The 27,522-nt window shown below is 38.6% G+C and overlaps 1 protein-coding gene across 4 annotated transcripts in view; it reads right to left on the bottom strand.

Moving 5' to 3' along the window:
* Positions 1-27,522, bottom strand: part of GPC5 (glypican 5) — a 1,580,781-nt gene that overhangs the window by 1,468,566 nt on the left and 84,693 nt on the right. The window lies entirely within an intron of this gene.

Here is a 27,522-nt window from a genome sequence, read left to right as displayed (position 1 = left end):
GAGATTCCGTATTACAAACTCAATCTCCAGGATATCAGAGTGTTAACAAAAAATTGTTGAGAGCATGACGCAGTGTGAAAATTGTCAAGACTATAAGTCAGATGGTGTGAGCACAACTTGCAGTTCTGCAATTTGCTCATTGTGTGGCCTAAGAATGTCACTGTCCCTTTAGGAATCTGAAACTGTACATCTATTAAAATGAGATATAAAGTTTTACTAGAATAAATATGTAGCTCTAAATATCATATTATTTTTTTCATTTTTAAAAAATGAACTTAAAAATTATATTCAATGTCTTTTTCTGGTTTTTCATTGTTAGTATATAGGAATGCAAGTGATTTCTGGCAATTGATTTTGTATACTACATACGTGAAGTTGCTCAGTCGTGTCCAACTCTTTGCAACTCCATGGACTGTAGCCTACCAGGCTCCTCGGTCCATGGAATTTTCCAGGCAAGAGTACTGGAGCGGGTTGCCATTTCCTTCTCAAGGGGATCTTCCCAACCCAGGGATTGAACCTGGGTCTCCCATACTGCAGGCAGACGCTTTACTGTCTGAGCCACTAGGGAAGCCCTTTGTATCCTACAACTTTGCTAAATTCATTGATTAGCTCTAGTAATTTTCTGATAGTATCTTTAGGGTTTACTATGTATAGTATTATGTCATCTGCAAACAGTGAGAGCTTTCCTTCTTCTTTTCCAATCTGGATTCCTTTTATTTCTTTTTCTTCTCTGATTGCTGTAGCTAGGACTTCCAGAACTACGTTGAGTAATAGTGGTGAGAGTGGACACCTTTGTTTTGTTCCTGATATTCGGGGGAATGCTTGCAGTTTTTCACCACTCAGAATAATGTTTGCAGTGGGCATATCATATACAACCTTTACTATGTTGAGGTAGATTCCTTCTATGCACATTTTTTTAGAAGTTTAACCATAAATGGGTGCTGAATTTTGTCAAAGGCTTTTTCTGCATCTATTGAGATGATCATATGGTTTTTATCTTTCAATTTGTTAATATGGTGTATCACATTGATTGATATGCACATATTGAAGAATCCTTGCATCCCTGGAATTAACCCAACTTGATCACAGTGTATGAGCTATTTAATGGGTTGTTGAATTTTGTTTGCTAGAATTTTGTTGAGGATTTTTTAATCCATGTTCATCAGTGACACTGGCCTGAAGTTTTCAAAGTGTTCTCTTTGTCTGTTTTGGTATCAGGGTGATGGTGGCCTTGTAGAATGAGTTTGGAAGTGTTCCTTCTTCTGCAGTTTTTTGAAAGAGTTTTAGAAGGATAGGCATTAGCTCTTCTCTAAATGTTTGACAGAATTCACCTGTAAAGCCATTTGGTCCTGGGCTTTGTTCTAGGGGAGATTTTTGATCACAGCTTCAATTTTAGTGTTTATAATTGGGTTGTTCATAATTTCTATTTCTTCCTGGTTCAGTCTTGGAAGATTTAACTTTTCTAAAAATCTGTCCATTTTTTCCAGGTTATCCATTTTATTGCCATGTAGTTGTTCATAATAATCTCTTATAATCCTTTGTATTTCTGCATTGTCTGTTGTAACCTCTCCTTTATTTCCGATTTTGTTGATTTGATTCTTCTCTCTTTTTTTCTTGATTAATCTGGCTAAAGGTTTGTCAATTCTGTTTATTTTCTCAAGGAGCCAGCTTTTAGTTTTATTAATCTTTACTATTTTTTTTCTTTTTCATTTCTGCTCAGATCTTTATGATTTCTTCCCTTCTAATAATTTTGGGGGGTTTTGTTCTTTTTCTAGTTGTTTTAGGTGTAAATTTAAGTTGTCTATTTGATGTTTTTCTTGTTTCTTAAGGTAGGATTGTATTGCTATAAACTTTCCTCTTAAAACTCCTTTTGCTGCATCTCATAGGTTTTGAGTTGTGTCTAGCCTTGACTAGACAGACCTTTGTTGGCAAAGTAATGTCTCTGCTTTTGAATATACTATCTAGGTTGGTCATAACTTTCCTTCCAAGGAGTAAGTGTCTTATAATTTCATGGCTGCAATCACCATCTGCAGTGATTTTGGAGCCCAAAATAATAAAGTCTGACACTGTTTCCCTATCTATTTGCCATGAAGTGATGGGGACCAGATGCCATGATCTTCATTTTCTGAATGTTGAGCTTTAAGTCAACTTTTTCACTCTCCTCTTTCACTTTCATCAAGAGGCTTTTTAGTTCCTCTTCACTTTCTGCCATAAGGGTGGTGTCACCTGCATATCTGAGGTTATTGATATTTCTCCCGGCAATCTTGATTGCAGCTTGTGCTTCCTCCAGCCCAGCGTTTCTCATGATGTGCTCTTCATAGAAGTTCAATAAGCAGGGTGACAATATACAGCCTTCACGTACTGCTTTTCCTATTTGGAACCAGTCTGTTGTTCCATGTCCAGTTCTAACTGTTGCTTCCTGACCTGACTGTTGCATATAGGTTTCTCAAGAGGCAGGTCAGGTGGTCTGGTATTCCCATCTCTTTCAGAATATTCCACAGTTTATTGTGATCCACACAGTCAAAGGCTTTGGCATAGTCAATCAAGCAGAAATAGATGTTTTTCTGGAACTCTCTTCCTTTTTCCATGATCCAGCGGATGTTGGCAATTTGATCTCTGGTTCTTCTGCCTTTTCTAAAACCAGCTTAAACATCTGGAAGTTCATGGTTCACATATTGCTGAAGCCTGGCTTGGAGAATTTTGAGCATTACTTTACTAGCGTGTGAGATGAGTGCAATTGTATAGTAGTTTGACCATTTTTTGACATTGCCTTTCTTTTGCATTGGAATGAAAACTGACCTTTTCCAGTCCTGTGGCCACTGCTGAGTTTCCCAAATTTGCTGGCATATTGAGTGCAGCACTTTCACAGCATCATCTTTCAGGATTTGAAATAGCTCAACTGGAATTCCATCACCTCCACTAGCTTTGTTCATAGTGATGCTTTCTAAGGCCCACTTGACCTTAATAAGGGAATATTATAAACAATTAAGTGGGAAATACTCAACAACCTTGACAAATTGCAATTCTTGGATAATATAAACTATCAAAATTTACTGACATATAAAATATATCCATTAAATAAACTAAAATGACTTTTTTTATTAAAAGACATTACACACACACACACACACAGGCACACACAATGCATGTCTAGTTTTACTGCTAAAAATCAAATATATTGTATCAAAAATTAAAGAAAAATAATAATAATACACAAAAACTTGTGAATTTAAGCATGAGTAATTACTATAAGTTTTATACCACTTACATGTGTTAGTCACCATTATAAATGCTTTCCATAGATTAATTTATTAATCTTCACAAGAACCCGTTTAGGTGGGCAGTATTATCTCAATTTAATAAATAAGAGAATACTATAGGCAATAGTAGTGAGGCTAATGAATGTTGGATTTGGACTTGAGCACAGGAAGTTCTAGTCCTGGTGACCGTTTCCATTTCACTGTTTTATACTTAATTCTAAGCAAAAAAAATAGCAAAGAAATGTGCATGTGTGTGAATGAGTGAGTGTGTGTGTATAGCTTCTGTATACATTTCATATATTGGAAAAGTTAACATCATAAAAGAGAGGAGAAAGGAAATGCTTCTGCAACAGGAGGCTTATTACAAACTCAAATATAACCTAAATGGATGAAAATGATACATGCTGTCTTAAAAAATCAATATAAATGTATTAGAAAGGATTATACTGAAATAAATAACTAATCCCAGGGGAGAGAAAGCCTTTCTATGCATAAAATCAGCACATTATGAAAAAATCTCAAAAGAAAACATTGTGTCTACTTACAGAATATGTAATCTATAAAGGATGAGGATAAACTTTTTTAGTCACTAACACTTCAATAGGAAAAAATAACAGAATGAATTAATAATTCACAAAAGAAATACAGTTGGCTAATAAGACAGGTAAAAACGTTAATATCCTCCTAAGTTAGCAACAAATGCATTAGTATAATTTCTTTCAGTAAAACTAACACCGAAAAAACTGACAGATTCACTTCCTGTATCAGGAAAAAGGAATTTGTGGAATAATATTGAAAGGGTATACATTCATGCAATGTTTCTGGGAAAACAATTTGGCAATACATGCCAAGTTCTTTTCAAATGTTTGTAAGTTTTTAGTGAAAAAAAAAAAGCCAAGATATGGGTAAAAACTGTACATCCCTGGATGTTTATCACACTTCACATTTCAAGGCAAAAATGAGGGTTATCAGCTAGGATTCTGAAATCAGACATCCTGGTTTCAAAGTCAAGCTCTAACTTCCCAGCTGATGACTTGGGGCAAATTATATAACCTTGCCATGTTTTGGTTTTTAACATCTGTATAATGGGGATAATAACAGTACCTACTTATGCATCTGTTCTGCAGTTTAAACAAGATGATATCTCTAAAGCCTTATAACAGCTCCCAGCACAAAATAAGCACAATAGAGATAATAGCTATAACTATTGTGTTTACAATTCAGCCTTACGAAAAGCATGACTTTATAATAAAATATGCATGTAATCCTCTGTAACTATAAAATATCACTTTTGCAAAGAATATTTAATAACAAAGAGAAGTAACAATAAAATGTATATACAGAAAATTTTATATATAAAAGAAAATGTAAACAGAAGAAAATGGTAAGAGTTAAATACTTCAAATATCATCAGAAATTTTGTAGGAATGGTGATGTTACAAGTAATAATGATGAACATAAGCTTGGTGATAATGATATTTACCACCATCTGGGATCATAAATACTGCAACTAAATTATTAATTTACCTTATATCCAAAGAGGTATCTCTTGTACTCAAGTCTCTTTCAATACAGCTCATGTAAGTACTAGAAATTCTTATAAATTATACATTAATTATTAAATGAATACTACTTGGCTATATGTCCAATGTAAGGCAAATACACAAATAAACTAAAACCGATCATGGCTAATTTTAAGCATTCTTTTGTAATTAAATATGGCTTTGAATTAAAATGCTACTTGAGGAAAGAGAATAAAGAAATCTGAGCAGGAAATATCTTGACATAAAGTTTTTCTTGAGCATTTAATGTTATATTACTGTTATCCTCAGGTAATATGAACAGTCTCAAAACGAAACATCACTTTTCTGGGATTCAAAGATGAGGTTATTAATCACATCTACCTTTCATGAATATATATTGTAGCATAATTTCTTAAACAGTAACACTTTTCATAAGAATGCCTATGAAAATATGAATATCTCACTATTTGGTCTCTTAAAATATGAACACGTTTAAACCTTCTTTTTGAACACTTTTAAAGACTTAACAAAGCAACTTGTTAAAATATATTGAGATGGTCATCACTTTGAAGCCAAGTTTGTTTGTATGTGGGGTCAGGGAGTAATGTGGACATTTTCATAGCTCTGAGCATTGCATGCTTTTGAGTGTCACTTTAATAATAAAGTATTTTAGAAGTTCTCCTTATTGTACCTTTATTTGTTTGAGCATGAAAACAACAATATTTTAGAATTGTAGGGACTATGAGTGATCAGCTCACAGAGTCTCCTACTTCCACTGGAATCACTTGAACAACTTAGAAGATACTCCTGATTTTGTCTCAGTCCTCAAGGCTCAGAAAGCTCTTACATCTTGCCAGACTACTTATAATACTGTTATATCAGGTTAATTGGGCTACTCTGGTGGCTCAGTGGTAAAGGATCTGCCTGCCAATGCAGGAGACGCAGGCTCGATCCCTGGGTCGGGAAGATCCCCTGGAGGAGGGCATGGTAACCAACTTCAGTACTCTTGCTTTGAAAATCCCCTGGAGAGAGGAGCCTGATGGGCTACAGGCCATGGGGGTTGCAAAAGGTCTGAATGACTAAACAACAGCAACAACACTGGGTTAATTGTTATAGATTATAGAATGGAATTTGGAACACAGGCTTTAGGGTCAGAGCAGGGTTAACCTGATGCTTCCTAACCTTATAATGCAGGTTGTTAGCCTTTCAGGTACTCAGCTGCTTTATCTTTAAAATGAGCTTAATTTATGGGATAGCTGTAATTCTACATAAATTATGTATTTACATAGAATTTTCTTATAGTTAATTCCTTAATATTTTATACTTTTTACATTTCTTTCATAGTAAGATATGGAGTAATGAGTTAAATTTCTTTTCCAGTCAGTTGTCTGAAGGCTATTTTTGGTGACTGCTCCATCTTTTTGAAAACTCATTCTCAATTCCACCTTGATCAAATATGCATACCGTATCTCTTAAGTTACCTGACACAGGGTAGCCACTCAATTAAGTGAAAAGTCTTATCTTCTTTCTATTGAATGTAAACCTGCTTTTCTATAAATTTCATTGCCCTTATTTTATCTGTAGCCATATGAACAAAACTTATTCAACAAACTAAATACCCTGAATTCCTTCCATCAGTTTTCCTGTGGCATAGTTTTCCACTAGAATGCCATTAGGGCTGTCCTCATTTTTTGTAAACCCTAACTGCCAATGTTCATCTAACAAGGTGGCTTCGTGGACAGACCATTTTCTACCAGGCATGTTGTTACCAATTTCACTTCTATGAATGGAGCCTAATTTTTGTATCAGTACTTTTCACATTTCCTTCACAATATGTTGAACTAATAAGGCTAAAGCCATGATTATTTCTGTATGCAAACTGTTTAACAGACCAATTTTCTCCATTTTGAAACTATTAAAGTGGTCTTGACTACCTGTAAATAATCTTTAAAAATGTTGACCATCTAATAACAAGAAAGAAAAGATCACTTATCCTTTACCTTATACTATCTCTTTTCTTCAATACTTTTCTTTATATTTTCTTTAAATACATGTTGTGTTAGAGTCACAGAGTAAGCTTTAACACTGAAAAATATCTTAAAGAGAGTGACAGTCTATTCCAATTAAGAAAATTCTCAGTATTTTCAGTATTTATCTCACTTTAAAACTTTTTTCATATGCTAGAAATGTTTCAGAAAAGCATCAGTTCAGTTCAGTCACTCAGTCATGTCCGACACCTTATGACCCCATGAATTGCAGCATGCCAGGCCTCCCTGTCCATCACCAACTCCCAGAGTTTACTCAACTCATGTTCATCAAGTTGGTAATGCAATTCAGCCATCTCATCTTCTGTCATCCCCTTCTCATCCTGCCCCATCCCTCCCAGCATCAGGGTCTTTTGCAATGAGTCAGCTCTTCACATGAGGTAGCCAAAGTATTGGAGTTTCAGCTTCAGCATCAGTCCTTCCAAAGAACACCCAGGACTGATCTCCTTTAGAATGGACTGGTTGGATCTCCTTGCAGTCCAAGGGACTCTCAAGAGTCTTCTCCAACACCACAGTTCAAAAGCATCAATTCTTCGGCACTCAGCTTTCTTCACAGTCCAACTCTCACATCTATATATGACACTGGAAAAACCATAGCCTTCACTAGACGGACCTTTGTTGGCAAAGTAATGTCTCTGCTTTTGAATATGCTATCTACTTTGGTCATAACTTTCCTTCCAAGGAGTAAGCGTCTTTTAATTTCATGGCTGCAGTCACCATCTGCAGTGATTTTGGAGCCCCCAAAAATAAAGTCCGACACTGTTTCCACTGTTTCCCCATCTATTTCTCATGAAGTGATGGGACCAGATGCCATGATCTTCGTTTTCTGAATGTTGAGCTTTAAGCCAACTTTTTCACTCTCCACTTTCACTTTCATCAAGAGGCTCTTTAGTTCCTCTTCACTTTCTGCCATAAGGGTGGTGTCATCTGCATATCTGAGGTTATTGATAGTTCTCCCAGCAATCTTGATTTCAGCTTGTGCTTCTTCCGTCCCAGTGTTTCCCATGATGTACTCTGCATATAAGTTAAATAAGCAGGGTGACAATATACAGCCTTGACGAACTCCTTTTCCTATTTGGAACCAGTCTGTTGTTCCATGTCCAGTTCTAACTGTTGCTTCCTGACCTGCATATAGGTTTCTCAAGAGGCAGGTCAGGTGGTCTGGTATTCCCATCTGTTTCAGAATTTTCCACAGAAAAGTATATACAACATAATTTCATTTGATATATGAGTGCTTGCTCATTAAGTATTTCAGTCAAATATATGCATATTTGGTATATCCAGAATGTATATAGCAAAATACTAATTACATTTAGCTTGGGACTAAAGTGGGAATTAAGGGACAATGATATTCATTCTATTTTTTAATTTTTTTCTTACAGTGGACAAATTTCACTTTTATAATAGTACTTAAGCTCTCATTTGGTAAATAGCAGTAATAAGCAAATATCAGTCAGTGTAATAAGTATGAAAAACTCAGAACATCATGTTTTATGATCTAAGTTATTAATAAACGTCTCCCATGATAATCCACTATATTTTAAAATTTATAATGACATTTATGCACTTTCATTTTAAATATGCTTAAATATATTTTATTCATTCTTTCTATAACTTTATTTAAATCTTTTGCCTTTCTCAAATACTCTGGTTTTAGAGTGCTTTCCACTTCATCATATGGAAGTAAATTTTACTTTTTTCTCTGTTAATTACTTTGCTTCTATATTATCCATAAACTCAAAGAGCTTATTGGCATATAGCTCTTTCATGCTTTCAGAATTTTATGCAATTTTGTGATATCTCCCAGTAACCTGTTAATAGGATGAGCAAGAGATATCAAGATAAAATATTGGGAAACCAGACTACACTGCAATAGAACAGGGAAACTCATTACTAAAACCCATAGAAACAAGAAAGCAAGATTAATGGTCTTAAACATTAAGTAAAGAGGCTGATGCTGGAAGGATAACAAAAGCGTTGCTCTGTTTTTTACTCTCTTCTCAATCTTAAATGCATCTGTTTAGAATTACTTTTATGAACCTCTAGTTAAACTAATAAAATAATTACTCATCTTTAAAAGGTAACAACTTTATTCCTAAGGGGGAAAAATGATATGCAGTGAAAGAGCATGGACTTGGGAGCCAGAAGCCTTGGCTTAAATATGCCACTTATTTACTCTCCAATCTCAAGCAAAGAAATACACTTCTTTGATCCTCAATCTTCCCTTCTGGAGAGATATATGGATGTATGCCCAATGGAGCTGCCAAGCACTGTTAGATCAGGAAACCTATACAAAGTCTATATCACCAAATAGAAACACGCAAATTCCCTTTTACAAAGAGAAAGCTAAATAAAATTATATATCAGTACTTTTAAACTGCTTAATACCTTGGTACTATCAGAGATTTCATTATAAGACTATACTGGAGAGGATAAGACTATCTAGGAAGTTATCACTTTTTTTTTTTAAGTTACAGGACATGAATATCCCCCCATCAAAACTCTAGGAAAATGACAAGTGTGTGAAACAAAACAGCTTAAAGGGCAAAGAAGAAAAGATAAGGATGGTTAACAAAATGTTGAAAGATGGAAACAGCAAGAAAGAATTGTAACTTACTTAGAGGAGCGGTGATTGGTTGGTTTATTTTAGTTTCTATTTTGTGAAACTTGAACAAACCGTTGAGTTTCACATCTGGGTTGATGTAGCACAGTATAGAGTTATACACAGGGAGTTCAAAGTCTAGAAGGTAGAGGGGGCATAAGACCCTGACTACCAGCATGCGGGTTTATGGAAATCTAGAAAAGGATCTTGAAGTTTCAAGGATGGTGAAAGTGTATTCAGCGCAGTTGTATTTAAACATCTCAGTGTTTAAATACAAGGGTGATCATCCAGTTATGATGCTATTTATTTTTAGGTCTGCTTGTATACAATCTTAGGTACTGCTCCTTGTGAGTGAATCCTCTTCAATATCCATCTCACATGAAAGTGAAAGTTGCTCAGTCTTGTCCAATTCTTTGTGACCCCATGGACAATATAGTTCATGGAATTCTCCAGGCCAGAACACTGGAGTGGGTAGACTTTCCCTTCTCCAGTGGATTTTCCCAACCCACGGATTGAACCCAGGCCTCCCACATTGCAGGTGGATTATTTACCAGCTAAGCCAACAAGGAAGCCCAAGAATATTGAGTAGGTAGCTTACCCTTTCTTCCGTGGATCTTCCTAACCCAGAAATCAAACTGGGGCCTCCTGCATTGCAGGTGGATTCTTTATCAACTGAGCTATCAGGGAATCTTCCATCTCATGTGGATCACAAGAAAAAGGTAGGATTTACCAACAGGAAGAATCAGATGATCAGACTGGCTGACCAAAGCTCCTGCCTGGCAAAAGAGACTTTTCTACTTTTATCCATTCAGTTACATATATATGCCATGTCCAACTCTTTGCAACCCTTTGGACTGTAGTCCACCAGGCTCCTCTGCCCATGGGATTTTTCAGGTGAGAATACTGGAGTGGGTTGCCATTTCCTTCTCCAGGGGATCTTCCTGACCCAGGGATCAAACCCACCTCTCCCATATTTCCTGCATTGCAGGTGCATTCTTTACCTGTTGAGCCATCCACTTTCACTCATCAAATATTGGTAAATGCCATGTGCCAGGAATCATCCTGCTGTCTAAGGACAGAGCAGTGAAGGAAACAAAGTCCCTATCCTTGAGAACTTACATACTAATGGTAAGACACAGACAATCAAGCACATTAAAAAACCATCAATGCTGTTAAGAAAAATCAGGGTATAAATGGTGGTGAATGTGGAAATGGGGTCTATTTGATATAGGAGATACAGAAAGCTTACCTGAGAAGCCTGTGTGTGAGCAAAGAACAAAAGGGAAGCAACAGGATGATCCAAGAGGTTAGTAAGAGTTTATGGAAGAGAAAATATTAAGCACAAACACCAAATACAGAACTCGGGACTGCTCTCATGGAGCATGCTGCCCACAGATACAGACAGACACTAAAGAAACAATTTGGAAAAGACCCTGATGCTGGGAAAGACTAATGGCAGGAGAAGGGGAGGCAGAGGATGAGACAGTTAGATGACATCACTGACACAATGGACATGAGTTTGAGCAAACTCTAGGAGATCGTGAAAGACAGGGAAGCCTGGTATGCTGTAGTCCATGGGGTCTCAAAGAGTGGGACATAGAAACATACAAACAATGAGGAAATTATTGGACAGTGGCAACGTTTACAAAGAAAATGAACACAGTTTAATGTCATAGAAAGTCACCTGATGTGTCTATTTTAGATTGAGGTGTTAGCAACCATATGCCTAAAGAGCTGAGGTCAGGATGCTCTAAGCAGGACTGCCTGGAGTAGAGCTGCCTCTGGAAGGCAGCACAGAGTCCCTGTGCCAGATGAACTGGGCAGAATGAGGCCACCAGCAGGAAATGGAAAACTCTCACTTCCACAGTGCTGTGATTTACATGGCCTAGCAGAAGTGAGGCTGGAGTTTAAAAAAAAAAAATCAAGGTAACTGTAAACCACATGCAAGAAGAAGTGATGGAATAACTGCTGAAGCCAAATGTTAAGGAAAGCTCACTTTTCAGGACATCTTGGATGAGGCAGATCCAACACAAGTGACTAAGAAGCATCTAGAGTGTGAAGAGGAAAAAGCATAGTATTCCCCTCTCCCTTATCTGAGTTTTATCCCTGACTTTCTCTTCCTTCCACTTTTCTCACCTGCTCTTGTTTTACATTCACTTCTTTGATCAGGACTCATCTCTTTGTCTCTCAAGACCCAAACACATACTGTTTATTGAACATCTCCATGTGGAAGAACACACTGATCCATCAAATTCAACCACTCCAAGCCCGAACTCATTATAACATCTGATACTCTATCTTCCCATTCCTCAATAATAACAAGCATCAAGCTACCAGAGGAGAATCACAAATCAAACAACCCCCCGCCTCCCCTGCAGACCAAGCTTACCAATATCCAATGGCTCCCCCAACTGCACACCCAGTAAATCGTCTTTGGTCCCATCTGTCTTCATTTCCTCTGTAACTCCCTGACTCTGCCCCTTAACATCAATCACCAGAGCTACGGAAGCAGCTTCCTCACTGACTCTCCTCCTCCTACACTGTTTCCCACTCACCCTCAACTCCCCTAGGAGTGATTCTTTAAAACACAAATATGATTATTTTCCTGCCAGGTTTAAAAACATGATTCTTTCACAGATTCCCAACCATTCACAGTGCACCTCGCCTCCCACTTCTTACACAAACCATCACTCAGGGTTCACTCCACCTCTCATCTCCAGGCATTCAGGCCCCTCTATGCACAGGCAAGTGGATCTTTTTTTCTTCTTTATTTGTTCAGTCAGTTAAGTCAGTCCACAAGACATGCACCTTAAAATTCCTGAGGGCAACAGAAAGAAAAAGCAAAACAATAAATAAAACTTTTAAAAGGCGATAAGCACTGTGAAGTAAACAAAAAAGGGATTTTAGATAGGTGTCACTGAAAGGAAAGATCTCAACAATGAAAAGGAAATAGCCAAGATAAAATTGGGGAGCTTGGTATGAGGGAGCATTAAACAGAAGAAACACTGGGATCACAATGAGAAGTTGCAATATGAGTCCATGTGCAATTACAAGTCATTTGAGACAGTCTTTTGTGAACTATTTGGAGAAAGACTCTAAAAGAGAGTGGATATGTGTCAATGTATAACTGATAAACTTTTCTGTACAGAAGAAACTAATGCAATGTTGTAAATTAACTATACTCTTATTAATAAAAAAAATTTAATGGGAAAAAGGAATATACAAAAAATGTTCCAGGGGATATTATACAATAACCACTATTATGCTAACTAAGCATAATAGCAAACATCCTCTTCCAACAACACAAGAGAAGACTCTACACATGGACATTATCAGATGGTCAACACCAAAATCAAATTGATTATATTCTTTGCAGCCAAAGATGGAGAAGCTCTATAGAGTCAGCAAAAACAAGACCAGGAGCTGACTGTGATTCAGACCATGACCTCCTTATTGCCAAATTCAGACTTAAATTGAAGAAAGTAGGGAAAACCACTAGACCATTCAGGTATGACCTAAATCAAATCCCTTATGATTATACAATGGAAGTGAGAAATAGATTTAAGGGACTAGATCTTATAGACAGAGTGCCTGATGAACTATGTACAGAGGTTCGTGACACTGTACAGGAGACAAGGGTCAAGACCATCCCCATGGAAAAGAAATGCAAAAAGCAAAATGGCTGTCTGGGGAGGCCTTACAAATAGCTGTGAAAAGAAGAAAAGTGAAAAGCAAAGGAGAAAAGGAAAGATATTTCCATTTGAATGCAGAGTTCCAAAGAATAGCAAGGAGAGATAAGAAAGCCTTCCTCAGTGATCAATGCAAAGAAATAGAAGAAAACAACAGAATGGGAAAGACTAGGGATCTCTTCAAGAAAACAAGGGAACATTTCATGCAAAGATGGGTTCAATAAAGGACAAAATGGTATGGACCTAACAGAAGCAGAAGACATTAAGAAGAGGTGGCAAGAATACACAGAAGAACTGTACAAAAAAGATCTTCAAAACCCAGATAATCACGATGGTGTGATCACTGACCTAGAGCCAGACATCCTGGAATGTGAAGTCAAGTGGACCTTAGAAAGCATCACTATGAACAAAGCTAGTGGAGGTGATGGAATTCCAGTTGAGCTATTTCAAATCCTGAAAGATGATGCTGTGAAAGTGCTGCACTCAATATGCCAGCAAATTTGGAAAACTCAGCTGTGGCCACAGGACTGGAAAAGGTCAGTTTTCATTCCAATCCCAAAGAAAGGCAATGCCAAAGAATGTTCAAACTACCGCACACATCTCACACTCTAGTAAAGTAATGCTCAAAATTCTCCAAGCCAGGCTTCAGCGATACGTGAACCATGAACTTCCAGATGTTCAAGCTGGTTTTAGAAAAGGCAGAGGAACCAGAGATCAAATTGCCAACGTCCACTGGATCATCAAAAAGGCAAGAGAGTTCCAGAAAAACATCTATTTCTGCTTGATTGACTATGCCAAAGCCTTTGACTGTGTGGATCACAATAAACTGTGGAGAATTCTGAAAGAGATGGGAATACCAGACCACCTGACCTGCCTCTTGAGAAACCTATATGCAGGTCAGGAAGCAACAGTTAGAACTGGACATGGAACAACAGACTGGTTCCAAATAGGAAAAGGAGTATGTGAAGGCTGTATATTGTCCCCCTGCTTATTTAACTTCTATGCAGAGTACATCACGAGAAACGCTGGAAGGGAAGAAGCACAAGCTGGGATCAAGATTGCCAGGAGAAACATCAATAACCTCAGATAAGCAGATGACACCGCCCTTATGGCAGAAAGTGAAGAGGAATTCAAAAGCCTCTTGATGAAAGTGAAAGAGGAGAGTGAAAAAGTTGGCTCAAAGCTCAACATTCAGAAAACAAAGATCATGGCATCTGGTCCCCATCACTTCATGGCAAGTAGATGAGGAAACAGTGGAAACAGTGTCAGGCTTCATTTTTGGGGGGCTCCAAAATCACTGCAGATGGTGATGGCAGCCATGAAATTACAAGATGGTTACTCCTTGGAAGGAAAGTTATGACCAACCTAGATAGCATATTCAAAAGCAGAGACATTACTTTGCCAACAAAGGTCCGTCTAGTCAACGCTATGGTTTTTCCAGTAGTTATGTATGGATGTGAAAGTTGGACTGTGAAGAAGGCTGAGCGCGGAAGAATTGATGCTTTTGAACTGTGGTGTTGGAGAAGACTATTGAGAGTCCCTTGGACTGCAAGGAGATCCAACCAGTCCATTCTAAAGGAGATCAGTCCTGAATATTCATTGGAAGGGCTGATGCTAAAGCTGAAACTCCAATACTTTGGCCACCTCATGTGAAGAGTTGACCCATTGGAAAAGACTGATGCTGGGAGGAATTGGGGGCAGGAGGAGAAGGGGACGACAGAGGATGAGATGGCTGGATGGCATCACCAACTTGATGGACATGAGTTTGAGTAGACTCCAGTAGTTGGTGATGGACAGGGAGGCCTGGCGTGCTGCAGTTCATGGGGTCGCAAAGACTCGGACATGTGTGAGTGACTGAACTGAACTGATGCTTACAAAGAAATGTTCAGTTCAGTCACTCAGTCGTGTCTAAATCTTTGTGACCCCATGGACTGCAGCACTCCAAACCTCCCTGTCCATCACCAAATCCTGGGGTTTACTCAAACTCATGTCCATTGAGTCTGTGCTGCAATCCAACCATCTCTTCCTCTGTAGTCCCCTTCTCCTCCTGCCTTCAATCTTTCCCAGCATCAGGGTCTTTTCAAATGAGTCAGCTCTTCGCATCAGGTAGCCAAAGTATTTGCATTTCATCTTCAACATCAGTCCTTCCAATGAATATACAGGAGTGATCTCCTTTAGGATGGACTGGTTGGATCTCCTTGCAGTCCAAGGGACTCTCAAGAGTCTTTTCCAACACCACAGTTCAAAAGCATCAATTCTTTGGCGCTCAGCTTTCTTCACAGTCCAACTCTCACATCCATACATGACTCCTGGAAATACCATAGCTTTGACTAGATGGATCTTTGTTGGCAAAATAATGTCTCTGCTTTTGAATATTCTGTCTAGGTTGGTCATAACTTTTCTTCCAAGGAGTAAGCATCTTTTAATTTCATGGCTGCAATCACCATCTGCAGCATTTCAGAACACAAAAAAATAAAGTCTGCCACTGTTTTCACTGTTTCCCCATCTATTTGCCATGAAGTGATGAGACAAGATGCCATGATCTTAGTTTTCTGAATGTTGAGCTTTAAACCAACTTTTTCACTCTCCTCTTTCACTTTCATCAAGAGGCTCTTTAGTTCTTCTTTCTGCCATAAGGGTGGTGTCATCTGCCTATCTGAGGTTATTGATATTTCTCCTGGCAATCTTGATTCCAACTTGTGCTTCATCCAGCTCAGCGTTTCTCATGATGTACTCTGCATATAAGCAGGGTGACAATATACAGCCTTCATGCACTCTTTTTCCTATTTGGAACCAGTCTGTTGTTCCATGTCCAGTTCTAACTGTTGCTTCTTGACCTGCATACAGGTTTCTCAGGAGGCAGGTCAGATGGTCCGGTATTCCCATCTCTTTCAGAATTGTCCACAGTTTTTGGTGATCCACACAGTCAAAGGCTTTGGCATAGTCAATAAACCAGAAGAAGATGCTTTTCTGGAACTCTCTTGCTTTTTCAAAAATCCAGTGGACGTTGGCAATTTGATCTCTGGTTCCTCTGCCTTTTCTAAATCTATCTTGAACATTTGGAGGTTCACAGTTCACATACTGTTGAAGCCTAGCTTGGAGAATTTTGAGCATTCCTTTACTAGAGTGTGAGATGAGTGCAATTGTGCAGCAGTTTGAGCATTCTTAGGCATTACCTTTCTCTTGGATTGGAATGAAAACTGACCTTTTCCAGTCCTGTGGCCACTGCTGAGTTTTCCAAATATGCTGCACATATTGAATGCAGCACTTTCACAGCATCATCTTTTAGGATTTGAAACAGCTCAACTAGAATTCCGTCACCTCCACTAGCTTTGTTCGTAGTGAGGCTTCCTAAGGCCTACTTGACTTCACATTCCAGGATGTCTGGCTCTAGGTGAATGATCATACCATCGTGATTATCTGGGTCATGTAGATCTTTTTTGTATAGTTTTTCTGTGTATTCTTGCCATGTCTTCTTAATATCTTCTGCTTCTGTTAGGTCCATACAATTTCTGTCCTTTATTGTGCCCTTCTTTGCATGAAATGTTCCCTTAGTATCTCTGATTTTCTTGAAGAGATCTCTAGTCTTTCCCATTCTACTGTTTTCCTCTATTTCTTTGCATTGATCACTAAGGAAGGGTTTCTTATCTCTCCTTGCTATTCTTTGGAACTCTGCATTCAAATGGATATATCTTGCCTTTTCTCCTTTGCCTTTTGCTTCTCTTCTTTTCACAGCTATTAGTAAGACCTCCTCAGACAACCATTTTGCTTTTTTGCATTTCGTTTTCTTAGAAATGGTCTTGATCCCTGCCTCCTGTACAGTGTCATGAACCTCCGTCCATAGTTCTTCAGGCATTCTGTCTACAACATTAAGTCCCTTAAATCTATTTCTCACTTCTACTGTATAATCATAAGGGATTTGATTTAGGTCATACCTGAATGGTCTAGTGGTTTTCCCTACTTTCTTCAATTTAAGTCTGATTAGGCAATAAGGAGTTCATGATCTGAGTCACAGTCAGTTCCTGGTCTTGTTTTTGCTGACTGTTAGAGCTTCTCCATCTTTGGCTGAAAAATATATAATCAATCTGATTTTGGTGTTGACCATCTGGTGATGTCCATGTGTAGAGTCTTCCCTTGTGTTATTGGAAGAAGGTATTTGCTATGACCACTGCATTCTCTTGGCAAATTCTATTAGCCTTTACCCTGCTTTATTTTGTACTCCAAGGCCAAATTTGCCTGTTACTCCAGGTATTTCCTGACTTCGTACTTTTGCATTCCCGTCCACTATAATGAAAAGGACATCTTTTTTGGGGTGTTAGTTTCAGAAGATCTTGTAGGTCTTCATGGAACCATTCAACTTCAGCTTCTTCAGCATTACTGTTTGGGGCATAGACTTGGATTACTGTGATACTGAATACTTTGCCTTGGAAACAAACAGAGATCATTCTGTCATTTCAGAAGTGCATCCAATAGTGCATTTTGGACTCTTGTTGACTATGATGGCTACTGCATTTCTTGTAAGGGATCCTTGCCCACAGTAGTAGATATAAGGGTCATCTTAGTTAAATTCACCCATTCCAGTCCATTTTAGTTTGCTGATTCCTAAAATGTTGACATTCACTCTTGCCATCTCCTGTTTGACCACTTCCAATTTGCCTTATTAAAAAGCAGAGACATTACTTTGCCAACAAAGGTCTGTCTAGTGAAGGCTATGGTTTTTTCAGTGGTCGTGTATGGATGTGAGAGTTGAACTATAAAGAAAGCTGAGTGCTGAAGAATTGATGCTTTTGAACTTTGGTGTTGGAGAAGACTCTTGAGAGTCTCTTGGACTGCAAGGAGATCCAACCAGTCCATCCTAAAGGAGATCAGCCCTGGGTGTTCTTTGGAAGGACTGATGTTGAAGGTGAAACTCCAATACTTTGGCCACCTGATGCGAAGAGCTGACTCACTGGAAAAGATCCTGATGCTGGGAAAGATTGAGGGCAGGAGAAGAAGGGGATGACAGAGGATAAGATGGTTGCATGGCATCACTGACTCAATGGACATGGGTTTGGGTGGACTCTGGGAGTTGGTAATGGACAGGGAGGCCTGGCGTGCTGCAGTTCATGGGGTCGCAAAGAGTCGGACATGACTGAGTGACTGAACTGAACTGAACTGAACCGAATTTGCCTTAATTCATGAACCTAACATTCCAGGTTCCTATGCAAAATTGCTCTTACAGCATTGGACTTTTTTCTATCACCAGTCACATCCACAACTGGGTGTTGTTTTTACTTTCTCTCCATCTCTTCATTCTTTCTGGAGTTAGTTCTCCACTGATCTCCAATAGCATATTGGGCACCTACCGACCTGGGGAGTTTATCTTTCAGTATCCTATCTTTTTGCCTTTTCATACTGTCCATGGGGTTCTCAAGGCAAGAATACTCAAGTGGTTTGCCATTCCCTTCTCTAGTGGACCACATTTTGTTCACTAAAATGTTAACATCAAAAAAATGTTAAAGAAATGCTAACGTCAAAATAAACAGTTATGTTATAATAAAAGCAAAGAGAACGATGTAAACTATTGCTGATGCAGTTTAGTCACTGCATTGTATTCGACTCTTTTGAGACCCCATGGACTATAGCCCACCAGGTTCCTTTTTCCATGGACTTCTCCAGGCAAGAATACTGGAGTAGGTAGCCAATTCCCTTCTTTAGGGGATCTTCCCGACCCAGGAATCAAACCCAAGTCCCCTGCATTGGCAGGTGGATTCTTTACCACTAAGCCACCAGGATAGTAAGATCTAAATAATGCCAGAAAAGGGTGATAGATGGAGTAGTCACCAGAGGGTTCAGAAATTTATGTCTAAATAGCAGAATTACAAGTTATTTTTATGGGTTTTTTGTTTGTTTGTTTCATCATTTATTTAGTAAATTCCTACCATAAGCATGCTTTAAAAAGAAGAAATGTTTACATCTCAGAACTAAGTTCTCATAGTAGTCTGTTTCCCTTTTCTTCCAGATTTCTATAGGACATACTAGTGTCCAGAACCACAGGTTAGCAAAACTCCTGGTTTGCTTAGAACTAAGAGATTTCTCAAGATGCAGGTATTTCATTGCTAAAACTAGGACAGCCCTGAGCAAACTGATTGCTGGTCACCCTACAACTAGAACTGTTAATGCAAATATAAGAAAACATGGAAAATTGAGTTGAACATTGGATTATATTCTTCTAAATATGTCAAAACAATAAAAATCTGTTAACTCTGCACAGAAAAAAAGTCACTGGAGAGCATCAGGCAGATGAAAAGCTTATATATTAAAATAAAAATTGAGGGAAACAGGAAATAACTTATTCCCATTTCTACTTTATAGATTAAATTTATATCTTTAAAATTATCGGCATTAATATCATCAAACACAATTCCAAAATGGTTGCCTGCGTTCCAGACAGAGCAATATTTCCAGGTTTTTACCTTCAACTCTTCAACACAGTGCTTAATTATATGCTATTTAATGAAGAATGGTATTGATTTTTATGAACTAATTTGTGCAGATTAATGTGTACATAGTTATGAAATGACTGCATGCTGCAATTATAAAATCAAGCTAAATGCAATAAATATATGAATTTAGAGCATGAAGGGAAGAAAGAAATATTTAAAACAACTAAAAAAATTATTGTGTCATCTTTTCTAAAGGAATTAGAACAAGTAGAGAAATGATGAGCCATTATTCAGAGAATAGCACAGGAACTAACAAAGTTGCCAGGCCAGACTAATTTGATGGCCTTTTTTTTCCTTTATAGCAGAGAATTTGCTGGTTGAAAAAAAAAAAAAAAAGATCAGAAGCATAAACTATATCTGACTTCAGTAAGATATCTGACACATAATAACCCACAGAAAGATTTTAAATCAGGTTTGTTTGGACAGAAATACGATTAAAAATGACTCAAAGCTAGATCTATGTATAAAACTGTAAGGTGTAATTATAAATGGCCATACATCTTTCTTAGTAGTTATAGCAAGTATTGTTTCATAAAGGGCCATTATTGGTTTTAAATATCTTTAAAAAAAAAACCCTAGAGGACAGAAAAAATACATTAAATGTTTATATATATAAAACATATATATACGTTTTATATATAAAACAAGCAGAGAAGCAGTAAGTATGTAAGAAAAAGGGAGAGAAAAGGATAAATAAAACTGATTATTAAGGAAATTTAGAACCAGAAGACCCAACTTAGAGAACATAGCAGTTACTAAGTATTCCTAGAATGCATATGCTGATAGTTTGTAATTTTAGTTTCAAGTTTGCATTTTTATTCCTTCACAGAATACAACTTTAAGAATTGGTTCTTACTATTAACACTGTGTTTCCTATTCACATTATTATTCTCCATTTAGATTTAGCTGAAAAAGATTACGAGTCATTTATTACCAGTGTTTCTTTGTTTTCCCACTTCGGAAGGGAGTGTGGGGGAACACAATTTTATTTTTATTTATTTATTTTTTTACAATGGCATTGCTGAAGAGAAGCTGCATATTCAGTCATAAAAATGCTCCAATAAGTACTCAGGGGTTGGCCAGGGACATGTGAGTGAGGTAACTGAATACACTCTCTGTCTCGTTTTAGGTACTGGGACCCAGTAACTGGGCCCTTGACTCCCTATTGACTGTCAGATATGGTCGAAACCCATCAGCCTGGAATTCACATAGAAAAACATGGTACCCAGAGCTGTACATAGTAGGTGCTCAGTAAATCATGCATATCTGTTTTCTATGCAGTGTTTCTCCATCACTAGACCTTATGATCTACCTCAAAGAATCTCCCACAACTCTTCAGTAGGAACTTTCTGCCCCAGTCCAGTTGGTCTTTCTATTCCTGACATCCTTCTTTCTGATTCCTGCTGCTGAACACTTCTTCATGCTGCATCCACATCCTGAGATGCCATTTCCCAAATCTCTACCATTCCATTCTTTAAAACAGTTTTTAAAAATATTGATTTATTTATTTGGCTGCATTGGGTTTTAGCTAAGCATGTGGGCTTCTTTAGTGGCAGTGCATGGGCTTCTCTCTAGTTGCCCCAAGACATGTGAGATCTTAGTCCCCCGATCAGGGATTGAACCCGTGTCCCCCGCACTGGAAGACAGAGTTCCAACCCCTGGACCAGCAGGGAAGCCCCTAACATTTCAATTCTTGCCCACCTTTCAAAACTTGCTGAAGCTATGCTCCCTCCTCCACAGAGCTGACATCCCCATTTTAGTGTTCGATCACAGCGTGCTTCCACCGAACTCTGGCCCGTTTGGCTCATGTATGTGAATGTGAGTGCCTACCAATGGCTGAGAAGCTTTAGAGCGTCAGGAAACACATACATATTCTACTCATCTGTGTCAGGCTTGGGATATGTGGTTTATATTGTAAATACTTAATGAGCTGACTTTATTTTTGGGGGGCTCCAAAATCACTGCAGATGGTGACTGCAGCCATGAAATTAAAAGACGCTTACTCCTTGGAAGAAAAGTTATGATCAACCTAGATAGCATATTGAAAAGCAGAGACATTACTTTGCCAACAAAGGTCCATCTAGTCAAGGCTATGGTTTTTCCTGTGGTCATGTATGGATGTGAGAGTTGGACTGTGAAGAAGGCTGAGCACCGAAGAATTGATGCTTTTGAACTGTGGTGTTGGAGAAGACTCTTGAGAGTCCCTTGGACTGCAAGGAGATCCCACCAGTCCATTCTGAAGGAGATCAGCCCTGGGATTTCTTTGGAAGGAATGATGCTAAAGCTGCAACTCCAGTACTTTGGCCACCTCATGCGAAGAGTTGACTCATTGGAAAAGACAGAAAAATGAAGTTATCAATGCATTCAACAATGTGGATATCGTTGGGGATGTTGATAAGAAGTGTTTCCTTTAAGTGGCACAGGTGAAAGTCTGTTGCAATATGGATTCAAAAGAGAGTAGAATGGAGAGAAATGAAGGATGCAGACAGTCTTTTTAAAGATATCTTGCAAAGGTTGGTGGGGTGGGTGGCAGGGGGCGAATCTCTATAAAAGATATTTTAATGGGAGAAATAAGAACCTGTTAGTATACTGATAGGTCTAAGAGAGGGGAAAAAAATGGTGCAAAAAAGAAATGGAATATGACAGAGTAAAAGAAGAGATTGTGAGAGAGTGACTATAATGGCTGAAAATCTGCTTAGATAAGGGGAAGCATGAGGGCTGAGAGCAATGGTGAAAGGAGGGTTGGATCAACGGTGTCAAGGAATTAAGAAGTTATTCACAAAAGAAGGGGATTCCCTGGTGGTTTAGACAGTAAAGAGTCTGCCTGCAATGCAGGAGACCTGAGATCAATGCTTGGGATGGGAAGATGCCCTGGAGATAGAAATGGCAACCCACTCTAGTATTCTTGCCTGGATAATCCCATGGACTGAGAAGCATGGTGGGCTATAGTCCATAGGGTGGCAACGAGTCGGACATGACTGAGTGACTTCACGTTCACTTTTCACAAAAGAAGCATCTGGGGAAAATAGCAGGTGGTGATCATAAGAGATGCAATACTTGAATCTGAAATTTTGAAATCATCATAGTTATTTGTAATAAGGACAGGGTTTATGTCCGTGGAGTGAATGGTTGAGAGAACACAGAGCCAAAGATCACTGGATGAAAGGACACTCAGTAGCCAAAAGGTTAGCATATTGGAAGTTATTTAAATCACCAAAACTTATGATCACCAAGAAGTAGTGTCTGGAAACAATGACAATGAACCAGAGCTTTCAATTTTCAAACAATGAGAAAAGATACATCAAGTATTATTCTTCATGGGACTTCCCAACAAAGAAAGTATCAGTCACTCAGTCGTATTTGGAACTCTTTGCAACCCCATGGACTGTATCCCGCTAGGCTCCTCTGTCCATGAGATTCCCCAGGTTAGAATACTGGATTGGGGTGCCATGCCCTCCTCCAGGGAATCTTCCTGACCCAGGAATTGAACCCAGGTCTCTTACACTGGAGGCAGATTCTTTACCATCTGAGTCACCAGGGAAGCCTCCCCCCACCAACCTAGTTGGACAGAAGTAAATATACAAATTTAATGTAATATAAATGACATAAGTGCTAAAGTACAAAGATGAACCAAGTCACATGGGATAAGGAGGAATTGATCGTTAGGTACTCAACACGCAATGATTGAAAAAATGAATGAACAAATGAACTGTGGGTTTGGCGAATGGAGGAGGTTGAATAGTGGTCTCTGTAAAGACATGTCCACCTAGAACTTGTGAAAGCGACCTTATTTGGGGGGAAAGGGTCTTTGAAGAACATCCTGGATCATTCAATTGGCCCTAAATGCAATGACTTATAGGAGACAGAAGAGGCAAAGACACTAAGGCACACAACATGTGACAAGGAGGCAGAGACTGGAGTTATGCAGTTACAAGCCAAGAAGCACCTGGAGCAACCAGAAGAAATAGAATCTCTTGAGAGTACAGCCCTATTGACATTTTGAATTTGGATTCTGGCCTCTGAAATTGTGAGAAAATAAATTTCTGTTAGGTTAAGCTGCTCAGTTTATAATAATTTGTTGCAGAAATGAATACAGCGATGAAAACCTGACAGGAACATTTGAACTGAATCTTGAAAGAAGAGAAGTTTGAAAAGGTAAGAAGTTACAGTGAGTAATGAAATATTATTCTAACCAGTATGTGCAAAGGCAAGGAATAATGAAGGCACAAGCACATTTCAGGAAAAGTGGAAAGCTCAGGGCAGCAGGCCACTGTTTTAGAATGTAAAACTAGGTTCCATGGCCCATATGTTTTCACTGTGTCTCCTGCGTTGGCAGGCTAATTCTTTACCACTGAGCCACCAGGGAAGCTCATGACGTCTCCTTTAAGACTTAGCAAAAAGGACTCTTACATTAATGGCTATAACTCGAAAAAAAAGAGGAATCCCCAAACTTTGGAGTTATATTAGACCATGCTGCTGCTAAGTCACTTCAGTTGTGTCCAACTCTGTGCGACCCCATAGACGGCAGCCCACCAGGCTCCCCCTGGGATTCTCCAGCCAAGAACACTGGAGTGGGTTGCCATTTCCTTCTCCAACGCATGAAACTGAAAAGTGAAAGTGAAGTTGCTGAGTTGTATCTGACTCTTCACGACCCCATGGACTGCAGCCTACCAGGCTCCTCCATCCATGGGATTTTCCAAGCAAGAGTATTAGACCATAGATCTATGTTAAAACAAATTCCTTTGAATCTTTTATTGCTGTGTCTCAATTCAGTAACTACACTACAGGACAATACTAACTGGTCTAAATAAAAATTATTATTGTGATTATAACAAACACAATCGGAAGGTGACTTCAGTTCAGCTACAATCAATCCTAGATGTGGTTTTCTAATTGGAGCAAATTCATAGTGCTCCCAGTATTTTATACGGCAAACTTTTTCTCCATCCTCATATACAGGAATCATGAAAAATAGCTGTCAATTACTTGAAAGAGAGCAGTATTTCTCCGACCTTAGGGCACCATGTAGATCTATTACATCCATGTTGCCATGCTGGTAAGATCAAAGAGCAGAAAGGAGCTTGGCAGCGGTAGAGATAAATCCCTGGGAATTAAGGAGTTTCCCATTTCCATGAACTCCCTGTGCTCAAATTATATAAGGCAGTGCTTTCCTTACTGCGTACAAATCACCTGCTGTTGTTCAGTTACTAAGTCATGACTCTTTATGACTCCATGGACTACAGCACACCACGCTTTCCTGTTCTTCACTATTTCCTGGAGTTTGCTCAAACTCATGTCCATTGAGTCAGTGATGCTCTCAAACCATCTCATCCTCTGATGCCCCCTTCTCCTCCCGCCTTCAATCTTTCCCAGCATCAGAGTCTTTTCCAAAAGCTCGACTCTTCACATCAGGTGGCCAAAGGATTATAGTTTCAGCTTCAGCAACAGTCCTTCCAATGAATATTCAGGGTTGATTTCTTTTAGGAATGATTGGTGTGATCTTCCTGAAGTCCAGAGAACTCTCGAGTCTTCTCCAGCACCACAATTCAAAGGAATCAGTTCTTCAGCGCTTAGCCTTCTTTACAGTCCAACTCTCCCATCCATACATGACTACTGGAAAAACCATAGCTTCGACTCTACTGACCTTTGTCAGCAAAGTGATATCTCCACGTTTTAAAATGCTGTCTATGTTTGTCATAGCTTTTCTTCCAAGCAGCAAGTGTCTTTTAATTTCATGGCTATAGTCACTGTCCACAGTGATTTTGGAGCCCCAAATCATAAAACCTGTCACTGTTTCCACTTTTTCCCCTTCTATTTGCCATGAAGTGATAGGACCAGATGCCATGATCTTAGTTTTTTGAATGTTGAGTTTTAAGCCAGCTTTTTCACTCTCCTCTTTCACCCTCATCAAGAGGTTCTTTAGTTCCCCAAATCACCTGATCATATTATTAAAACACAGATTCTGATGCAGGAGCCTGGAGTGGATTCTGATATCTGCATTCCTAACAATTTCCTAAATGATATATTGTTAGTTCTTATGTCACACTTTGAGAAGCAAAGCTGACATGGGATATTTCTTCCAGAATGAGTTAGTCTTGCCATAGAGTCATAGCAACAGATGAGCTCTCGGATTTTGGATATTCTGCTCTCTTAGCCTTCTACTGTGTCCTTTAAGAGGTTATCAAACTTGAGGCAGGTATATAACCAAAGAGAGGTCTCGAGCTGACCCAGGTTCCAGGACAAAATGATTTTGCCTTTTAGGCCTGGATGATGTATGAAGTTTATGGCAAACCCTAACGGGAGAAATTAGAAGAGGTACTTGGGGTTTAGAATTAATTAAGGCCAAGTATCCTTCAGCAGGTATTATCTTTTGGTTTAATATTTGGCCCCAATGTTGGACATCAGATAAACAAACACTCAACCCAGGCCACCATCATAAACTAGGTGCTTTCAGATCAACTTAGCTGTAAAGTCAGGGCTACTCAGTAGCTTTCTATAATTAAGTAAAAGTGGTTTATGCAATCAAGCCTGAAAGAACCCCCAAAGGCATGAGTAAGTTGTAAGAGGCTGTTCACATCACCAGCAACATGACTCCAGCATTATGCTGGCACAAGCCAAAATCATATTTTAGGATTATAGTATCATCTCAGTATCATCTCAGAGATGATACTGAAGAAAAATGAAGAAGGCAAATAATCTCTGTTGCAAAACTTTGAGTAGTCACCTAAGACTTTCCACTTTGCCTGCAAGGAACAACAGGTTGGAGTCAGGAGAGTCAGGATTTACATAAGATGCTTAACGTTTGATTCGATACTACAAAGATATTTGGGGACCCAAATACTGCACATGAATGTTCACCAGAAGACAGTCTCTGCAGAATAGGCTGTTAGTAACCATGTGGCAGGATAATGCACTGAGGTTATTTTTCACACTGCAAAGAGAGCAAAGGACAAAGCAAAGGACATGTGCTTAATGACTTAGGAAGAAAGAAGCCATGGTGGTCAGGCACAGACATGGACTGTCCTTCGCTAAGGTGCCATCTGTGGTTTCAGGCAGCCACTGGGACTCTTGGGACACGTCCTCCATGGGTAAGGGGAGACTACTGTTTTCTTTCACCTTCTCTTACTGTCATTCATTTTTTTTTTTTTAATTTTTTTTATTTTTTTATTTTTTTTTGTCATTCATTTTTATAAATATGCAAAACGAGATCACAATATAACTAGTAATGAAATAAAAATCACCAAGTGATCCTGGACTCAGAGAACAGTCATCTCATGATTTTGAACCACAGTACAGTAGCTGAAGAGGCTGTGGGCTGTCTCCAACAAGGAATGGTTGGTGTAAACACACATGTTTGGAGAGTCAAGGGTTAAAGAACACTGAACACAAAATGTGTGACTGTCCAGTTACTCTGGTGGACACATATGTACAGCGTGGTCTTGGCTACTGGCTAGTTAATTTGTCCAATAAAACACATACTTGATTCAAACTGAGCCCATATGATTCTCTCCCAGAATTTGAATTTAACAAAATTTGAATTTAATAAAAACAGAGACCAGAAGTGGTTGGTGCTATCAAGTTTAGGATGCAGTTCTAAAGAAAATGTCTACAAACTTTGACTAACGAGGTCCTTGACACTGCCCTGTTCTTTTCTTTCTTAAGGCTCAGCTCAACATTTTCTCCTAAATTGAGAGCACCTCAAAATTTTTCCAACTGATCCCGCTTTACAACAGTCAGATGTAGTTGTTTACAACCAATAGAAACTATAGACTTGAAAACTATTATGATAGCTTTATGATTTTTATCTATAATTACTATCTATAATAATCTGTAATTAAAAAGCTTTTTCCCCAAGTTGTTCCTCAATTCTAAAATATTCTATTTTCCATCCTAGCCTGACTTTTCAAGAAAGAGCCTA

This window comes from Bos indicus x Bos taurus, chromosome 12, assembly GCF_003369695.1.
Source record: "Bos indicus x Bos taurus breed Angus x Brahman F1 hybrid chromosome 12, Bos_hybrid_MaternalHap_v2.0, whole genome shotgun sequence".
Taxonomy (NCBI): Eukaryota; Metazoa; Chordata; class Mammalia; order Artiodactyla; family Bovidae; genus Bos; species Bos indicus x Bos taurus.
The sequence above is the reverse complement of the archived record's forward strand: the minus strand, read 5'-3'. Positions and strand labels throughout refer to the sequence as shown.